We start from the raw sequence: 16,235 nt of genomic DNA, 5'->3' as shown, positions 1-16,235 counted from the left end.
CGCCGGGCTCCTCTGTCCATGGGATTCTCCAGGCAAGAATATTGGAGTGGGCTGCCATTTCCTCCTCCAGGGGACCTTCCCGACCCAGGGATCAAACCCACGTCTCTTGCAATTCCTTCATTGACAGATTCTTTACCACATCTGGGAAGTCCATGTGACTTATATGCTATTTTTTTTTAAAAATTGGCCAAAGTGTTTTTCCCGGACAAACCTGTAAGATGCAGGTTTACATCCTATTTAAGACGTGGAGGTTAAAGTGGGGCCATGATCTTTTGATCTCAGTTCTTGGGCTGATGTCAAGAAGAGATGTCAGCCTGGTTATAGCATCCCCAGGCCACCGCTCCCAGATGCCACGCCCTCCTAGACCTTGCAAATTTTTTTTTTCCCCAAGTGGTTGGCCATTTATCTTTTTAAAAAACCAGAAAACCCGGTTATCTTATTTTCTTCCCTGTCCATCATTTTCCTTAACAGAACAAGCTACAAAAATATCTGGGGAAGGGGGTTATATTATCTTTGTAGACTGACATATTTGAGGAGGACCTATGAATAATAACCAGGATTCAGAAGCTCCGAGGTTTACTCCTGAATCAGGCAGAGAGCACAGGACAACAGAAGAAGGAATTTTGTTGACAACAACCGTAATACGACCTTGACTATGACGGTGCAGTGGTTACGATTTTGTTCGTGATGGGATATTCCTTGCCAAACACCAGACAGGCTAAAATCACCCATCTGCTTACAAACTGGAGGAACCAGTGCAAACAGTCAGCTGAAGAGTGGGGAGCAGAATGGGTGAGGCTTCTCTGGAGGTGAGACTCTGACATCAGCGGCTCCTCGCCCGGGCCACCCTCCCTCACTTTGAGCCTGGTCTTTCATCTAAGAGGGCGGAGGGGATGCCCAGCTTTTTCAGTTCTTCCATCTGGTCCCCGATCTGGTGCATCTGCAGGAGAGTGTCAGAGCCCCCCACGAACTCGCCGTGGAGGTACACCTGCGGGATGGTGGGCCGGTTGGAGTAGTCTTCAATGCCTCGAAGGAGCTGGGGCTCATCCAGCACATTGTAGGCTGAGTAGTCGCAGGATCTGCAGCAATGCGTTGCTGAAGCCGCACTGGGGCTGCTCCAGCGTCCCCTTGAGGAAGACCACCACCTTGGCCTTCTTCACCAATGCGCCCAGGTGCTCCAACCAGCTGCATGCTAGGGCTCTGCAGGCTGCCGCCCAATCCCTGGCCGCTGGCTGGAGCCCTGGACCACCAGGGACCTGGGCCCAGCCCACAGCTGCAACTTTTCCATGGAAACAAAAAAAATGATCTCCAGTGAAAGAAACGTTTGGCCAGGTAGGGTGTCATTTGTATCATCTAATTGCACAAAGCTCAGTGATTAAGCCACTGATTGCTCCCATTAGGCAAGCATGATGATGCCTGGTAACTGCTGGGAAGATTAATCATTGCCCGATTCTGGTGATACTCATGATGAATACCTATGAAATCAGAGAAGAGATGAACTCAGATTTATATGAGGATTTGGCACAGAAACCAAGCAGTGGCTCTATTTACTCTCTGCCCATCTTAGCAAAGGTTCAATAAGTGGAGTTTCATCTTCCATTATATTGCTCTGAGACAAGAAGTATTAATATAAGACAAGTACCATCACAGACTGATAGCCATCGAGAATCCGGGAGGAATTCTCTGCTAATAACAATCTCTGAAGCAGACTTTGCGGCATTACACGAACTGAATTTATAGCCTCTGCTCTCAAAAGATTAGAGAGGGATTATTCCTAATATAGTCAGTAGCCATCCCCTCTAGAATCAGAGAACTCCATGCTCGCTACTTCAAAAGAGATTCTGAGAATGGGTCTATGAATGCGTTTTTTTGTTTGTTTGTTTGTTTGTTTGTTTTTTAAGTAGAATCAAAGTCTTGGCTTGTTTTTAGTTGGGCTGCTGGCATTATTACAGAATTACTTGGAAGCCTGTGCCGGGGGTGGGTCTGGCTGGTGGCAACAAGGTGGGTGAGTTGAACTGGCCCTGGTCATGGAAGTGGGGCAGGAAGGAGGCAGAAACACAGGTGAGAATCTCAAGGTAGCGGGGAGGCTTCATCTGGAATGGGAGGGGAGGTCTGGACTCCCGCCCGCCAGCCCAGCCCCCTGGCCCCATGCCCCCAACAGCTGGGTCAGCCCTGGGGGCTCTGGGTCAGCCCTGGAGGCTCTGGGTCAGCCATCCCTGAGACCCGGCACGCTGAGAAGAGTGCAGCCCCTGACCATCAGGGGGCGCTCTGCCCTCCTGCTCAGCACAGCCAGTTCCGCAGGGCGTCTTCGTGGGGGACGGCTCCCACTGACTGGCCTTAGTCCTAAAACCTCCAGGCATGATAATCTGCAGGGTCCGCTCTGAGAGCCATCTCCAGGCTTCATCATTCTACTCCTGGGAATTCACTCCGCCTGCGCCCAGCAGTCCGTGTCCCCCCGCCCGCCCCCATGCCACGTGCCATCTCCCACTCCCCATCCGGTTGCCCACCCCGCCCTTCCCTGTCAACTCAGCCCCTTTGTTCCAGCCTCACTTGAGAGAGGGGACAGCTGGCCACCCTCCTCAGCATAACAGCCCCTTTGATTCTTGAAAACGGTTATTACATCACTTGACTAAATCATCCTTTTCCCTCTTCTCCAATTCACAGTTTTGCAAGCCCCGAAGCACTGTCACTGCTCTCTGCAGGATCCCCCCAACCCCCCGTCACCCCTGCACGCAATTTGCAGACTCTCTGGTGGGACGCCTCTATTTATTGGTCTCTCATTATGGGAATGAGCGTAGTGATTTAGCAGAGGCCTTTCTATCTGCGTTTTAATACTGATTTGTCACTAATTCCCCTTGTCGCTTCCCTTTTAGCTTCCCAGCAGACACCCCCTCGCCACTAGCGAGCTGGCTCCTCCTGCTAATTAATCTGCACCAGCCCCCTCCCGCCCATCTGACTCTTGGCCTGAGTGAGAGATGCTGGTGGGGTCCCTGCAGAGGCAACAGCAGCTGCTGGCGCACCCAGGGGAGCCTGCCAGCTGCCACACTGAGACCTGGTGGCAAAACAATAGTTCAACGTGGCAGGACACCCTCAACTTCAAGCCCTTCCCCCCAGATCTCCTAAAAATGAGAAGGGAAGTAAAACGCCAGCAAGAACTATCCCCTCATATTTCAAAAGTAGTTTAAAAAGAATGATGGATTTACAAGAGTTATAAGGGTTGGAAAAAAAAGTCTAGATTCTCTGGGCAATCATTTGCATGATTTCTCCTGTTATTACCGTGAGAGTGTCATCGACTCTCAGATCCACTCGCCCCAAGAGGACCACCTGAGGTGCTGCCTAGCTGATTCCCTTCATGATGCACCGAGGCCCACAGCCTCTCTCCAAGCATCCTGCATCTTGTTCAAGATGCCTTCCGTCACCTTCCATCATGCATTCCTTGCAAAACACACAAGGAACCTCTTTGCAGTCAGTGTATGTTGATATCCTGCCTCACGGACCAATGTTTTCTCCAGTGATGAACTGTTCTATTTCAGGCTCAGTGACGTTTTTCCTGAAATTTATCTAATTTCTGTAATGACACGAAGTGTGTATCTTTAGATAGCCCACACTCTACAGTCTACACAAGCACCTTCCCCACCCTTTCTTCATTTCCTTAACACCCAAGAAAAGCTGCAACTTAGTCAGTTCTGCTGACATCCATTTTTCCAAAGCCTTGAGCGTGGCAGGTCATTCCTTTTGTGAAGTCTTCTGCTCAGGGCTTTCCAACTTATTCAGATGTGGTCGGCAGAGTAAGACAACCATTGTTCACAAGAACATAGCCAGGTATTAATAGGAAGGTCTGCTCGTGAGGGGTGGTTAATTTGGGTTGGTTTTTTGTGCATTCTTTTGCTTTGCTAAAACTAAAGTCATTGGCAATAAACTGGCCTTGGGTGAGATGCAGTCTTTGCACGGAAGGCTATAGAGTGTAACTGACCCAATAAGGGAGGGTCCTGGATGGCCCCCACTCCAGCCAATTAATTAGCTGGCATCCAGCCTCGCTTTGTCTCACAGGCTGGAAAAGGCGTTATAATTAGATTTTCCTGTCCTTACTGCAAAATAAGGGTCGGCTGTCTTGCACGCCCGATCACAGCTGCCCCACGCTTACTGCGGGTTTAATCCATGTGCTGAGAAATTACACGGGAATCAAACGCACACTGGCATCAGAAAACAACTCCAGATTGCCCTCAATGGTCAAATTTCATCTGAAAATAAGTGCTGATTTACATGAATTTACATCTAAAATGCAAATCACAGTGTTCCCCAGAGACAGCAGAAGGAAAGTTTGAAGGCAGCTAGCTTCTCCTTTATCTCAAAAGCAGAAGTCCTGTCGGTCTTTAGATTGGAAACCCCCAAACAGGTTTCCATCAGCAGCCCCACATGCAAAATAAAAACCACCAGATTACATGAACACAGGCCCCTTTATGCTCCTGCGGCAATTCTGAAGCATGAGCTTCCATCTGCGCTTGATTTACTGCAGGCGGTTGCTCCACCGCCTGTTAGCAACATGGGATATAGAGGCATTGCTGGGGGAATGGGGATGCTTCTGTTTCAAAGCAAACCTTGGCTAGGGGGCAAGTGATGGGGCTTCCCTGGTGGCTCAGAGGTAAAGAATCCACCTGCAATGCAGTAGACCTGCGTTCCGACCTTGGGTCGGGAAGATCCCCTGGAGAAGGGAACGGCTACCCACTCCAGTATTCTTGCCTGGAGAATTCCATGGGCAGAGGAGCCTGGAGGGCTACAGTCCATGGGGTCGCAAAGAGTCAGACACGACTGAAGTGACTTAGCACAGCACAGCACACAGGGGGCCAGTGGAAACAGTTGGCCATGTCATCCGTCACTCCTGGGAGTGGATCAGGAGAAGTCAGTTTGGGTGTTGAGTTCAACATTCACCCAGCAGCCTAGGAACAGGTTCCTGTGTCTGGAATGAGACATGACATTCAAGGTAAGGGGCAGGCGTGGGTGCAAACATACATGTGCGTGCACTGCACTCGAGTGTGAATATGTAAGAATGTGAGTGTGTATGTGCATGCAAGTAGGTGTGCACAAGCACTTCTGGTCAAAGTCCTCTGTATGTTAAGAGATGTTGAACTTATGGCAAGTGAAAAGAAAATCTAGTTGTAAAATGTTTTTTGTTAAAGAAAATAACCCATGTCTATGACGTGTTGCAAGTTGGATTCTGCACGCCCTGCCTGAGAGCCACTAATCCAGGCTCTCCAGGTGAGGAACTCGGGGTCATTAGAGAATTCAGCCGGGCCTTACTGGACAATACAGGAGGCAGAAAGCAAGCATGGCATGATGACTGTATTATTCCAGTAGACATGGGAAGAGATGGGGGAGGCCTGATTAATAAGGCACCGTTTCTTCTTCAATATAGATTTACTATTTAGACTGAAAATCAATACCTGACCTTGAAAGATTGTGTGTGGGCTTGTTCTTAGTGGCTGAAGAGTTACAAACAGACAAGCATGAAGATGCAGCTCAGACTGACAGTCTTGGTGAATTTAAAGGGCGCTGGTGCCCGTGAGGGAGGGAACCTCTCCCCTCTCCCCTCTCGCCCCCCGTCCCCACGGAGACACAAGCATCGAGAAGCGGTGTCCTCTATTAGGCTGGGGTCCCAGCAATGGGCACTGTCCTGCAGACCCACCAGGAGCTGCAGGAACAGACGGCTGTCTTGTCAAGTTGTCCCTCTCTGGAAGGAGTCTGCTGGGGTGTCGGGGTCTCCTGGGCTGTGACACCAAGAGTTCATCCTGCTTTGCCCAGATTTCAGAGACAGCTGCCCTCTGGGAGCAGAAGAAATCCGACGTTTGGAACACACGTGCACAGAACAAAGATGAGATGACTTGCAGCAAAATGTACTTTTTTATGAGTCATGGCATTCCACAACTTTCTAGCTCAAGCTTCTGTTATTAAAAAAATAACGGCTTAAAAAACATCTATGTTCTGTGACTATGTGTGCATGCGTGCTAAGTCGCTTCAGTTATGTCTGACTCTTTGAGACCCTTTGGGCCATAACCCGCCAGGCTCCTCTGTCCTTGGGATTCTCCAGGCAAGAATACTGGAGTGGGTTGCCATGCCCTCCTCCAGGGGATCTTCCCAACTCAGGGGCTGAACCCATGTCTCCTGCATTGCAGGCAGATTTTTTTTTACCATCTGAGCCACCAGGGAAGCCCTGGATTGTACTATTATCCTAATTTAAAGGACAGTCTTTTTCTCTTATTTTCCTATTCTTCCCCCTCCCCCCAACTATGGAAGCTCTCTCTCTCTTCCCACCTGAGGAATCAGGTTGCAACATTGCATTCAGAGTAAGGGAGTTGCAAGAACACAGAGAAAATATGCATCACTTGTTTACAGAAATAAAAACATACAGGTTTCTCTGCAGCTCACCTTCCCACCTCCATAGTACTTTGTAGAAATCTTCCCAACCCATCGATGTACCTGCTACTGAATTTAGTAACCACATACTAACTTATGCAGTGCATACATCAGGAATTATTCAACCATTCAGCAATTCCCCTACCAATGGGCAATTCGATGCTGATCAGATTTGCCACCTCAAAATAATACATTTGTCCATATGTGCCTGAAAAGTCCTGTGTTCACATCTGGGAAATGGGTTTCCAGGTGACAGACACCAGTTAGTGAACTGTAACAGCCCTCAACAAAGGAGGGTGCACCTCATAGCCCATCAGAAAGGCCCCTTCTCACACTCTCTACACCTGCCCCAGCAGTGGGTCCCTGGTGCTTTGTGGGTTTGGATGTCAGATGTGGGTAAAGTGGCAGTTGCTTTCTAAGCTAATTTGCATTCCCCTGAGGTTGGTGAATTTGATCTCTTCATAGGCTTATAAATCATTTTGCTTTGCTCTCCTCTGGATTTGTGATTCAGATCTTCACCCATTTGTCTTTGGAGCTGTTTTAGGATTTCCCCAGTGGCTCAATGGTAAAGAATCCGCCTGCCAATGCAGAAGATGCATGAGACGCAGGTTGGATCCCTCGGTCGGGAAGATCCTTTGGAAGAGGAAATGGCAACCCACTCCAGGATTCTTGCCTGGAGAATCCCATGGACAGAGGAGCCTGGCAGGCTACGGTTCATAGGGTCGAAAAGAATCGGACACGACTGTGCACATACACACGTCCAAACACTGAGGCTCAACTGGGAGGGTGTGCATCTCAGCTCTGCGTCTGGAGGACTGTGCTGCCCGCTCTTACTTCAGCTTCCTCACATTTCTGCTGCAGATAGAAATTCTATCTCACAGGGATACAGAAAGCCATGTTAGGAAGATACGAATATTTATAACCCAGATGTTGGTTAACTCAAACTAATCTCTATTCAGTGTACAATATCACAGGATTTACAAACTTCTCAAAAATTTTATATTATAAAAATGTGTACTTATTTTCTATTGTATTTTTTTTTAATTTTTACTAGAGTATAGTTGATTTACAATGTTGTTAGTTTTGGGGTACAGCAAAGTGATTCTGTTATACATACATATTCTTTCTCGGATTCTCTTCCATTACAGTTTGTTTGTAAGATATTGAATATAGCTCCCTATGCTACACAGTAGGTCCTGTTGTTTATCTATTTTATTTATAGTGTGTATATCTGTACAGAGAAAGACAAATATCATATGATATCACTTATTTGTGGAATCTAAAAAAAAAAAAAAAGTGATTCAGATCCAGTGAATTTATTTACAAAGCAGAAAAGATTCACAGGCATAGAAAACAATCTTTTAGTTACTGAAGGGGAAAGAGTAGGTAGAGATAAATTTAATATGTGTCTTTATTTTTAATTTTAAGGCTTCCATTTTTCCTGACTCGGTTAGGGAAGTTCCCATCTTCTTTCTGTCTGTGACACAGCTGTCCCAGAGGGTCACAGACTTTTTAACCCCAGAAATACAGTTTTATCCTTTTCGGGTTGGAGGTCCCTCCAGTTCCTGCCTGCTTCTGCTTCCACCTAGAAATGGGTTTGGGGTTTTGTCGTAAGCTGATCAGTCCCCTGTGGTTGGGCTGGTGGAACCCTGTGCCATCTCTTTGTAACCAGGGTCCTGATGACAGAGTCAGTTACTAGGTAGGTTGATAAGAAGTCCAGGGTTCCCTACTAGGAGAAAGCGGTCTGAGACTCTCAAGGAGGAAAAAAGGACAAACTTTTTTTTCTATTTTTCTACTGGGTCTGGTCAGACCTTTCTACTGTGAGTTCTCATCTTGTTAATTTAAGTTGTATGTTGTGGGAGTGGGTCTGGGAAAAGTATGTAATGCCCTGGTAAGACTAGTGAGTGGGGACACTCTCCCTCTTCTCATGTCTGTGTCAGAAGCTTTCCCTGTCCCTTTTCACTTTAATAAAACCCTGCTACACAAAAGCTCTGGAGTGATCAAGCCTGGTCCTTGGTCCCGAAGCTAAAGCTTCTTCTTCGGAGATCGCGACTCCAACACCATCACCATAAGCGATCACTGGGAGAGGCTGAAACCCTAAGATCCTCAGGCAGCACTGCACGCAATTCAGTAACTCCCTCCCACAGGGCAGGCGGCTTTGGTGTATAAAGGGTATGCGATCGAAATTAATTTAGAGGATAACTTTATTTCTTAAATGCTCAGTGGTGAAGAACTCACCTGCAAATGCGGGATTGGAGTTCATCCTGGAGTAGGAAGTGTCTACCTACCCACTCCAGCATTCTTGCCTGGAGAATTCCGTGGACAGAGGAGCCTGGTGGGGTACAGTCTGTGAGGTCGCACAGAGTCGGACATGACTTACCAACAGAGCACACACACACCAACGGTTTAAAGTTTTACTATTAAATAAGCGGCTGATGTCTTAGTTTTCAAGCATTTAAATAGAAATTTGCATTTTATTTTGAAAAGTGCTTTCCAATTGTTATTATTCTTTCTGGTATTTTATGAGATTAAAGAGTGAGAATCCCCCTTTTGCCATAAAATATATTAGAAACTAGATTAGTTTTATCAGCAATTCGTCCTTTGGCAATGACTTTGTCATGTGCTTCCTTGGGCATCTTTCTTGCTGCAACTCATGCTTTGATTAGTATCGATTTCTAACTAATTATTCTACTTTCTAATTAACTGCTTTGGTAAGTTAAAACAAATTAATGGAGTTTCTTTGTATTCAATTGCTGAATTATTGTCTTCACTGAGACTGCAAATCATTTGGGCTTCCCTGGTGGCTCAAATGATAAAAAAATCTGCCTGGAATGCAGGAGACCCAGGTTCAATCCCTGGTTCAGGAAGATCCCCTGGAAAAGCAAATGTCTACCCACTCCAGTATTCTGGCCTGGAGAATTCCATGGTCAGAGGAGCCTGGTGGGCTACACTCCATGGGGTAGCAAAGAGCTGGAGACGACTGAGCGACTAACACTTTACTTTCACTTTGGCAGATATACATCATTATGCTTTTTATTGCCAATGACTCAGTAAATTAATGGTTTAATTGATTAATTAATGACAGTCATCAATATTGGCTTCACAGTCCAAAAATGAGTGGAGAACACATCTTCCCATCTCACTGGCTTTCATCATATTCTCTTCCACACTCAGAGTGGGAAAAAAATACACTTTTCCAAAACAAAAGCTGCTTATCAGTCATTCTACCAGTGCTGCAGAGTCTGTTCTTTTGAGACTGGAGTACATGTCTGCAGTCTGTACCTGTTTGGTATTTAATTCTTCATGACTTCAGAAGATAGATGGAATTTGCCATCAAGACCAGAGTCTGGGATTTTACTATCCTCACGGCACTCAAGTGGAGACTTAAACGATGTGTTGGTCCCTAACTGGAACACTGCTAGAGCTTTGGACCATCTTGTGTTGACGACTCTTGCCACTCCAACGCCCTTTTGGGTCATGGTCTTCCAGGTTCAAAACCTTGAACAACTCTGCTTTGGGGTCACACGGATCCCAAACCATTAAGTCAGGCATGTGAGTGCTTTAGCCACTTTACCTCCACCCATCTTTCCAATCCCATCTACTCTACTTGGTGTGTTTTGTACCCAGGGCTCCAGAACCCCCAGCTAACTTGTTTCTCTGTTTCCCCTGTCCCCAGGGCTGACACCCTGCTCTGGTCCCATCGCTTCACTCTGAGTGGACTTTTCACATCTCTCCACGTCCGGTCTCCGTCCGCCTCTCCAGGATGCTCCCCCCTCCACTAGCTCTGTCTCCACAGTTGCTCAGGGCATGTGCGTGCTGTGTGCTAAGTCGCTTCAGTTCTGTCTGACTCTGTGCAATCCTATGGACTGTAGCCCACCAGACTCCTCTGTCTGTGGGATTCTCCAGGCAAAAATACTGGAGTGAGTTGCCATTTCCTCCTCCACAGGATCTTCCTAACACCACGACTGCACCCATGTCTCTTACGTCTCCTGCATTGACAGGCGTGTTCTTCACAACTAGTGCCCCCTGAGAAGCCTGCACTCAGGGTATGGGACATGAAAAAATAGTTCTCAGGGTCCTGGGCCCATCTCAGAAGCTGGCCCTTATTAGGCCTTTCCAAGGAAATTCTTCTCCAGCTTCGAGGCCCCCAGATCTCCTCTGGGAGACAGCATATGAGTCATGCTTGCATCATAACACACCAGGCTACAGTGAACAGCCATGCCACTCCTGGGATGGTAGCAGCTGGCAGCTCTCAGCAGGGTCTACCTTTGCAACTTGCTTTTGACTGAAAAAAGACACCTTGTTCAGAGTCATGTCTCACTCCAGGGATGGCCCATGAACAATGACTGGGCAGTGAAGCAGGACCAAGGCCCAGCCCTCTCCTCCAAACGTTTGTTGCTGTTCAGTCACTAAGTTGTGTCCAACTCTGCAACCCCATGGACTGCAGCATGCCAGGCTTCCCTGTCCTTCACCATCTCCTGGAGCTTGCTCAAACTCATGTCCATTGAGTCAGTGATGCCATCCAACCATCTCATCCTCTGTCGTCCCCTTCTCCTCATGCCTTCAGTCTTTCCCAGCATCAGGGTCTTTTCCAATGAGTTGGCTCTTTGCATCAGGTGGCCAAAGTATTGGAGCTTTAGCTTCAGCGTCAGTCCTTCCAGTGAATATTCCAGATTGATTTCCTTTAGGATTGACTGGTTTGATCTCCTTGCTGTCCAAGGGACCCTCAGACATCAATTCTTTGGTGCTCAACCTTCTTTATGGTTCAACTGTCACACTCATACATGACTAATGGAAAAACCATAGCTTTGACTATATGGACTTTTATTGGCAAAGTAACTTCTCTGCTTTTTAATATGCTGTCTACATTTTTCATAGCTTTTCTTTCAAGGAGCAAGCATCTTTTCATTCCATGGCTGCAGACAGCATCCGCTGTGATATGAGACCAAAGAAAAGGACCTTCTCTGCTCCAGACCTGCCCCCAGGATCCACTGAGGCCTGTGTTGTGACTGCATAACTCTCCAGCAACCCATTCTGCCCAATCCTTCAGCCTTCCTCCCCTTCAGATGTGGGTCCCCAAAGGGCTTCCCAATCAGCTGTCCGCACACAGAGCTCCATCTCAGAGGTGCTTCCTAGGGAACAATTCAGGACACAAGACTCCGGGCAGAACTTGAGGTCACAGAACATCTCAAGGTCAACCTTTTATCCTGCAGAACAATGACTGCTTTCAATATTGGAAGATCCTATCACTGTCTGTCAAACTGAATGGCTCATTATATAATGAACAAAGATGAAAAGTAGTTTATCTTTAGGGAGCAGTTGTAGACTGTGCTCCCTCTTCTCACAGATAAACCAAGAAGCATCAGAGAAATGATAGAACGATCCAGTGATTTTAAGCAGTTTTTCCACTTCTCACATATGGCACTCAGAGAGTTTATAACAATTACTAATGTCATCATAAAGCAAGACAGCTTCTTCAAAACACACAGTTAAGAGTTGGACCATAAAGAAGGCTGAGAGACAAAGAATTGATGCTTTTGAACTGTGGTGTTGGAAAAGACTCTTGAAAGTCCCTTGGACAGCAAGGAGATCAAACCAGTGAATCCTAAAGGAAATCAACCCTGAATATTCATTGGAAGGACTGATGCTGAAGCTGAAACTCCAAAACTTTGGCCACCTGATACGAAGAGCCGACTCATTGGAAAAGACCCTGATGCTGGGAAAGATTGAAGGCGGGAAGAGAAGGGGACGACAGAGGATGAGATGGTTGGATGGCATTACTCAATGGACATGAGTTTGAGCAAACTCCAGGAGATAGAGAAGGACAGGGAAGCCTGGCATGCTGCAGTCCATGGGGTCACAGAGTCAGACCTGACTGAGTGACTGAACAAGACAACAAAGCCAGATTCCTCATTAAGAAATAAAGCTCGTGCACTGACTACCAGGTGTTTATCTGGTTTTCCAATTTTGTGTGTGACAAATAGGCTTTCTGCAGAAGTTCATTCTTATTTCATCCAGAGAGGCAGGGCTGGACTGGATTGCAGCTTTAACCAAGGCTGACTGCGCTCCATAGAGCAGGGGGGGAAACACTTGCTGGCTTCAGCCTCCTGTTGTGAAATATGATGTGTGCAGGATTGAAAAGTAGCTGTGAGATTCAGCCACATGGCCGTGCACCTGGGAGCTCAATGGTCCATGCTATAGATAGCTGTCGTCACACAAGGAAACTTGAAAGGACTCACAATCTGTAGAAGATGAGGAGGCGTTTAGATGAAACACCCATCACTCCACAGTGTCAGCTGCTCCAGGTGTCACAGTCTCCTTCTCCACCAAACGCGCAGGTGGACACACTCAAGCAGCGTCCCTGCCACCGGCTGGACTCAGCGTATTCTGTTGCAGTCATTTCCCAGCTGCCACACTGAGCAGTTTCCAAGGGCCAGGAGCTGTGCTGAGTGTTTTACGCACTCTACCTTGGCTCACTGAATCCTCACAAAAGCCCTGTAAGATTAGTGTAATTGACTCAAGTCCCCACTGCTGTTAGGTGGAGCAGGGGCGATGCCCGTGTGATACCTGAGTGCTCAGCTGCACTGCCTCATGGCTTATTAAGTTCCCTCCACCCCCGGAGCCCAGTGCCCAGCAAGAGAGTGCATTCCTCATGCAGCAAAAGCATCACCTCGGTCATCTCCATAGTATCTCCTCCCTACCCAGCACCTAAAGCCCTGCAGTAAAGGAGCGGGGTAAAGGGTGTGTTGAAAGAATGAGGAAAGGAAGACAGCAGAGTGTCTTGGTATAGTTTTAAGGGAAAACTCCATGGTGGGGAAATATTATCGGTCACCTCCATGCGTGTGGACTGAGTCCCTTCAGTCGTGTCCAGCTCTTTGCGACCCTATGGACCATAACCCGCCAGGCTCCTCTGTCCATGGGATTCTCCAGGCAAGAATTCTGGAGTGGGTTGTCATGCCCTCCTGCAAGGGGTCTTCTCAACCCAGGGATTGAACCCCCGTCTCTTAGGTCTCCTGCGTTGGCAGGTGGGTTCTTTACCACCAGTGCTCCCTGGGAAGCCCGTCAGTCACCTTTGGCCATAATAATACTGTATAACCAGCACAAAAAAAAAACCCTGACAATAAGCATTTACTTACCTTCATATACCTGTGGGTTGGTGGATTTCCAGCTGGGCTCCACGCATCTCTCATCCTCTTGCTGGGACCAGGGCTGACTCAGCATCTTCTTCCGCTGGTGAAGACAGACGGGTCAGGGAGGAAGCCCCAGAGCACCTTCCTAGGCTTTGGCCACATCATGCCTGCCAGTGTTCCATTGGATGAGAGAAATGTCCAGGCGGGGCAGGGTAGAGCAGAGTGTAAGCCCCTCCAAATGATGCTCTCGCCTCCCGGGGGCCAGAGCTGCATCCTCCTATGGCAGTTGCTATTGCCTCCTCTCCCGCCCTGCAGAGCACCCCAAGAACCCTCCTGGGCCCCTGACACCCAGCATCTTTACCCACAGTGGAGTCAATCAGTCTCTTTACATGGAGTAGCGTGAGAAACACTCACCAGTTGCAAACGCAAAGTAAACGCATAAAATACTGGACGCATAAAATACTTTTTACTATTCATGGCTTTGGATTGTCCATGCTTCTGGTCCCCTTTATCCCTTTATCTACGTGATTAGTCAAGATCTGCTCTAGTTTTGAGTTAGCCCCTTGTCCCGTGTGAGGCCAGTTCTCATCCAAACACTTGGGCTGTGGTCATCCCTTCCAGAGCAAAACCCGTGTGGAGGAGACTTGTTTATAGGGTCATTTTTCCAGCATCGAAGGCTCCCTGTTTTGGCAACTCTTTAAAATGTTAATGGTAGATACATGGTATATATAAAGTATTAATTAAAAAATCTTTAGACACATAGTAAAGAGATGACGATACTTGTGTAGATTTCTTGGCATAGTTACATTTATAAAGGTCTCAGTGTTCCAAGTTTACATAACAAGAATGTCTGTGAAAGAAAGTGAAAGTCATTCAGTCGTGTCTGACTCTTTGCGACCCCATGGACTATACAGTCTATGGGATTCTCCGGGCCAGAATACTGGAGTACGTACCCTTTCCCTTCTCCAAGGAATCTTCCCCAACCCAGGGATTGAACCAGGGTCTCCTGCTCTGCAGACTTATTTTTTTTACCAGCTGAGCCACGAGGGATGCACCAAGCAAAGAAGAGAGGATGAAATGCACCGAGCCAACTTGCAGCCAAACCCATAGAGAGCAGTGTTGCAGCCTCCTGAGACTTTCCAGGTGTCACCTGGTCACACCAGGCGGTGCCAGTAAAACAAAGGGAGCCCATTGCTCGTAATACAAGGAGGCCACGAGTGAGAGCCTGACAGAGAGAAGCTAAGCCTCTGTCTTAAGAGGTCCCAGCTCAGGAGTCAGTGCAGCAGGGAAGCAGGAACGGCTGGCTGTGCACACATGGAGGCCTGCTGCCTTTGGGGCTCACAGGGGTTTGGGAGAAGCCAGAGGGCATCCCAGAGTGTCCCCCTGCTGCAGAGAGGCCAGGGCCCAGAGGTCCAGCCTGGCAGCAGCTCTGCCTAATCCACCTGGGATCCATGTCCGTTCCCCCAGTCGGACCCAGATCCACTGGAGGGAAGGACAGATCACCTAGGACTGGGAGCATCTGGGGAGCAACACAGAGCTATTGGGGTGCATCTGAAGCGGAGAGAAGGAAGCGGGTTACTGCAACCCCATGGTTGTCATTAGCAACATTCACCTTCCCGTAACTTTCCTCGCCCTGAAATGGCATGAGTTGTGAGTTTTATTTTATTTGTGAGGCTTCATTACACACCATGGGCTTCCCTGGTGGCTCAGCTGGTAAAGAATCCACCTGCAATGCGGAAGACCTGGGTTCGATCCCTGGGTTGGGAAGATCACCTGGAGAAGTGAAAGGCTACCCACTCCAGTATTCTGACCTGGAGAATTCCATGGACGGTATAGTCCATGGGGTCACAAAGAGTCGGGCACAACTGAGCGACTTTCACTTTGGCTATTACACAGCATTGCACAACAGGAAATTGCTCCACCCCTCCCCCTTCCCATTCCACCCCTCTGGTCCTCTGAGGATCACACTCCAGTTTTGGGGGGTTTTCCTGAAGTCTCAGGTGGTAAAGAATCCACCACCAATGCAGGAGACCTAGGTTCTATCCCTGGGTCGGGAAGATTCCTTGGAGAAGGAAATGGCAACCCACTTCAGTATTCTTGTCTGGAGAATCCCATGGACAGAGGAGCCTGATGGGTTGCAGTCCATGGGGCCGCAGAGTCAGACTTGGTTTTTCTCTGTTCTGTAACAATTAACCCTGGGGTCCCTAAGTCTCTGGGTAGAGAGATGGGAAGATCCAGGAAGAGAGTACAACCAGCTCAGACAGGGGAGGAAAAGCCGCCATGTCGCCCCAGAGGGCGAAGGAGCCTGGCTGTGCAACAACTGAGGCTGTGGATGCAGGACGTGCCGACCTGGTGGATGCAGCTCTGACAGAGGGACATGCAATGCTGATGAGATAAATATGTGCAAAGCCACAGGTTGCTCCAACTGCCTGGAAGGGAAGAGAGGACTGACAAACAAAGGGGCTGAGTCAACAGCTCTGTTGACTGTACATTGACATTTCCCTTAACATAAAGGGCTAAGGTAAGACATAATTACTCCCTGAGGTGCCCATACACCAAGGTTTGAGCCCAAGCAATAAAGAAGATGGATATAGATGCTCTGGGAGAAAATTATGGGCATACTGTCTTACAAACATGGACTATACAATCCAGGGAATTCTCCAGGCCAGCATACTGGAGTGGGTGCCTTTCCCT

General features: G+C 48.0%; 1 pseudogene; it reads right to left on the bottom strand.

Annotated features, from left to right (window-relative positions):
* Window positions 1-853: 853 nt before the first annotated feature.
* On the bottom strand, window positions 854-15,823 carry LOC129633049 (glutaredoxin-related protein 5, mitochondrial-like; annotated as a pseudogene).
* Between the last annotated feature and the right edge of the window lie 412 nt (window positions 15,824-16,235).

This window comes from Bubalus kerabau, chromosome 18 (genome assembly GCF_029407905.1).
Source record: "Bubalus kerabau isolate K-KA32 ecotype Philippines breed swamp buffalo chromosome 18, PCC_UOA_SB_1v2, whole genome shotgun sequence".
Classification (NCBI taxonomy): domain Eukaryota; kingdom Metazoa; phylum Chordata; class Mammalia; order Artiodactyla; family Bovidae; genus Bubalus; species Bubalus kerabau.
Note: the sequence above shows the minus strand (reverse complement) of the source record. Positions and strands in the feature narration are given on the sequence as shown.